Here is a 4,856-nt window from a genome sequence, read left to right as displayed (position 1 = left end):
CAGAAAATCTGTCTTTGCTCTTCCTCGGGGAAAGAACTACAATGCAAATACGAACGTCACAAATTAGAGCAAAACTCTGCCCCCCCGCCCCCAAACTTCAGCAGGGGAAGTGTGTATTTCCCCCTTGTTATGTCTACAGGAACTGTTACCCCATTTGCCAGGAGGCATGTCTCATTATCAAGAAGCAAAGAATTGCACTTCCTTGTTGATACGCGTGTTTAGAAAGCAAAACACCGTTATCCACAGCTGTACTTCAAGTAAGAGCAAACAGTCCCTTTTTTAGATGTCAGCAGGTGGAAAGCTCAGCAGAAGGATGCGTGTTTGTTGTTGTGATTCCTGATGACCTTTCTTGTTTTTATTCCACTCTGATAGTGACTGCTTACTGGCATGTTGGTGTTTTTAACCTCCTAAACTGATTTGGGGCTTGTTACAAAACACCATTAATTTATATTTAACTACCTAGGAATTTCCTCCTCTAACTGCATTGGCCAGTGTCCCAATTCAGGCAGTATTTACGCCAGAATTTGTGACTGCATTACAAACTACTTCATGGTGAGGCATGAAGGTCAGAGTGGCAGTAATCTGAATGACAAAGCCATGGATGAGCTGTTCCACACATTCTGCTGAACCATACTTTTTTTTTTTAATCGGAGGAGTGTTTTAACATATTTTAAAATGCGTATTTTGAATATGCCCGGATACTGGGAGTATGTATTTCCACCCTCCTCAAGAATCAAGCAAACCCAGGATCCCAAGACCAGGTTTTGAGGAGACATATTGCAACTTCCATTACTGACTTCATGTACCTACAGTGTCTAACTGCACACCTATATGATCACGCATGTGTTCTTATAAAACATTTATTTTCTAGCTTGAGCGGGAACTTATAGTTTTGTCTTAACGCTATTAAGCCAGGACCTAAATCAGAAATGATGCCTGATTTTGAAAGGGAACATAACAATTCCATAAAGCTTTTAAGAAAGCCTTATTTGTTGAATTCATGTGAGCCTTCAAATGCTTAAGAATAGGTGACATCCTTTATTGTGCACTTATTGCCATTTCACCGTGTCCTTCATAACCTTCCACATTACCGACCTCATTTTCTGCCTACATTTTCCAGGCATGAGGTGTAATTAATTTCTAAAGCAAAACCAGCCTTGATCAGCCTTAACTGTTTCATGACGTGATATTGCAAGTTGTCCTTCACTTATGTGATTTAAAATCACAGTCTCTTTGAAAATCTGTTGTAAAACCAAGTTAAAACCTCCAGACATGTAAATTATTCCTCATTTTCTAATAATGAGAATACTAAATAATGCCACTAAAAATACAAGAAGAATTAGTAACACTGGTGTTCTTTAGGAGTGACTCAGATGTTCAAGACTGTGATTTTTCACCCCCATGTTTCTGCTATCTGTCCGTTGCTAGCTTCAGAAAAGAACAAGACTCTTGAGCAAGAGTCTTGCCCCTGTCCAACTCACCTCTCAGTATTATTTATTGGGCTATTGAAACTCATAATTTGCATTCATTTCATTTTCTTTTCCTCAGCTGTCCTAGATTTAGAATGATGTGTATGCATGAAAAAATGTACAGTATTTTGTAGAGGCCACTTACTCTAAATCTCCTTTCTTACCTTCATCTGAATATCTGATTTTTTATTTGCATACCTCATTCATCTTGTAAAGTTAGAATCATAGAAAATCATAGAATGTGTTGGGTTGGAAGGGACCTTTAAAGGTCATCGAGTCCAACCCCCCTGCAGTAAGCAGGGACATCTTTAACTAGATCAGGTTGCTCAGAGCCTCATCCAGCCTGGCCTTGAATGTCTCCAGGGATGGGGCCTCCACCACCTCTCTGGGCAACCTGTTCCAGTGTCTCACTACCCTCATTGTAAAGAACTTCTTCCTAATGTCTGATCTAAACCTGCCCTGCGCTAGTTTGAAACTGTTACCCCTCATCCTATCATTACACTCCCTGATAAAGAGTCCCTCCCCATCCTTCCACGGCTTTCTTATAGGCCCTCTTTAGGTACCGGAAGGGGCTATAAGGTCTCCTCGGAGCCTTTTCTTCTCCAGGCTGAACAACCCCAACTCTCTCAGCCTGTCCTCATAGCAGAGGGGCTCCAGCCCTCTGATCATCTTCGTGGCCCTCCTCTGGATCCACTCCAACAGGTCCACGGCCTTCTTGGATGGCAGAAGTTGCTCCATGGGGGTGGCAGGGATTGTACTAATTCCAGAGGAGAAGGAAGTCCTGAAGGTCTGCTAATTTAGAAGAAGTGGAAGCCAGTAACTCTAACCTTTCATGGCAATGGGTGCTGTAGGATTCGCTGTCGATGTCTGTGGCCTCAGAAGACTTTCTTTGTCTCAAACAATTACGGGCCGAACAATGTGGCATTTAATTGAAGGATTTTCACTGACAGTTTTATTTGACTGAGGTCTCCCAAGTCTGATCCTATTTTATTAATTTCCATCTATAGTTATTTTGATGTACTACTTTTGTCCCCTCAAATATAAAGACTTTTATATCACTGATATTTCATTAAATGTGATTAGTTGGAAAGATGACATTTACTGTTGTCACGTGCAAAGAAAAAGAAAAGGTTCCCAATATTTTGCAGCAAGAACTATGAATAATGTAATGAAAGTATACAGTAACTGTCATTGAAGGCTGCACAAGAAATTTAAGGTGAGAAAAGAGGAAGAGATATTGTTGTTATTTGCATTCTACGATCTTTGGTGGTGCTACTGAAATGTCTACGTGCTTCTTTACAGCGAGGTTGGTCTTTAGTGAAAAATTAGTGCAAAATTGAGTATGCTTCTGGATCACCTCATTCCACAGAAGCCGCTATTTCAGTTATTCTCATATCAGGAGCACACAGTGAGTACAGGGCTGGGCTGCAGACGCATCAGCCCTGCTTATGGCCATGCTGAGGATGCAGTTACATTGCAGTACAAAACCAGGATGTGGCACTTTGTGTTCTTCAAGCTGTACCAGTGGTAGCAGCACTCTTCTGTGCCTGTTGTCCGAGAAGAGAGATGGAAGTTTATATATTTACTTTCCTAACACTGTTGCTCTCGTATCACCATCTCTACAGCAATTGAAACGTCACTTCCCTCCCTTTGGCAGACCAGTGCTTTTCCCAGGAAGCCCACATTTTCCTTCCTCACTCTAACCACGTTTTTACAAGCACACTGAAACATCTGTCCTGAGCTTTTTCTGTTCTTCTCTTTGGCTTGATCTACCTGATAACGGCGTTTTAGCTTCTACCCCACAGACTGCAGGGTCTTGAAGTACCAACTTCATTGCTTCTTTTCAAACAGATTTGTCCCCCATTTCAGGAGAGATGGATGAAGAAATCTGGCTAGGAAAGAAGGGCACGGTGCAAGCTGTTTGTAGTTTGAGATCTCCATCTCCATTTATTTCTGTGCAGGGAAACATAAAATAAACTCTTTTCCTCTGAAGTTTAATGGGCAATAATGTATTTTGAGATTTTTTTATATTTTATTGTTGTCTTAAAAAAAGATACTCTCGGAATTTATAGGTCCCAATCAGACCAAATTGACCATTTTTGCTTGTTGTAGGAAAAGATGCCAAAATCTGACAAGCATTTTCAGGAAGAAGGCCATTGCATGGTGCTTTTAACTGTTTATGTATGTGATTTGAGACACTATTTGAAAGAATGGATTCTGCTGGCTTGTATTACCTCACTGGCGGATTAGGGAGAGGCAAATTGTACCCTTAGTATTCAAGACATAAACGTAAGCAAAGACTGTAACATGCTTGAGAATTTTAATTTTTAAATTTTTAATTTTTAGCCTTGTGGAGCTAGGAGTAGTACAACTCAAGGCTGTGTCTCAGTGGAAAAAAATACAGGTTCTCCATCACTCTTACCCGTGACAAATTCTGTAGTATTTTACAGTTCGATTTTATATTTTGACCTTGATTTTATGTTTTGGTTTATTTCTTTAGAAAGAGTTTTTAATAAAAAAAAAAAAAAATCCCATTCAGGCTTGTTTGGCAGTCCTGGACATTGATGGATGAGAGAACTTAAAAGTTATAGATAACTTCAAGTTGTAGCAGCCTGAGTACGTGATGGGAAACGAAGAACCTTTGGATCTCCAGCGTTATCCATGGTACCATTAACTACTCGTCGGGCCATGTCCTCGTCATATTGCTCCAGTGGAGCAATGGTTCAAGGAGCACCATTAGCTCCACATGATCTGGTAGGCGCAAGGGGCATGTGCACAGCTGCATCCCATGGGGGCTACCCCTTCCTGAGCTCCCTGTGCGCTGGTGAAGTGGGTGGTTGCACAGAAGCACACGGAAAATGAAAGGACCAGGCCGTGGCTGGGGACAGACCTGGTCTCTTGGTTGTCCCATGAGCTGCTGCTGCCGTGGCCGCAGCACCGTGGGCAGCATCCTGCCTGGCTGGGGTGGCCTTGTCACCTGGCGCTGTGATGCGACAAGGCAGCCTGTCCCTCCTTGCCGGGGACACCGGCAGGGCAAGGCAGGCGGCTCCGCGCCGGTGTGCGAGGGACCTCTCCTGCTGCCCGGGACACAGCCGGGCGCCCCGGGGGCTGTCCGCATTGCCCCGCAGCCCCCTCCAGAAGGGCTCGGTGCGTGTGTGCGGGCAGGTGCCGCGTCCCCGGGCTCACCCGGAGCCCCCCGGTCAGCGCGGGGGGCAGCAGCAACGCCCCGCGGCGGGAGACGGGACCGGGCAGCGCGACCGTCCCGCCGCTGGCGGGTGGCCGGGCCGGGGGCGGCGGGCGGGGAGGGCGGGCGGGAGGCCGGGAGGGAAGGCGGAGGGAGGGCGGGCGCCGGGCGGCGCCGGGCGGGCGGGGGTGGGGGGGGGTTGG

This window comes from Larus michahellis, chromosome 8 (genome assembly GCF_964199755.1).
Source record: "Larus michahellis chromosome 8, bLarMic1.1, whole genome shotgun sequence".
NCBI classification, from domain to species: Eukaryota; Metazoa; Chordata; class Aves; order Charadriiformes; family Laridae; genus Larus; species Larus michahellis.
The sequence above is the reverse complement of the archived record's forward strand: the minus strand, read 5'-3'. Positions refer to the sequence as shown.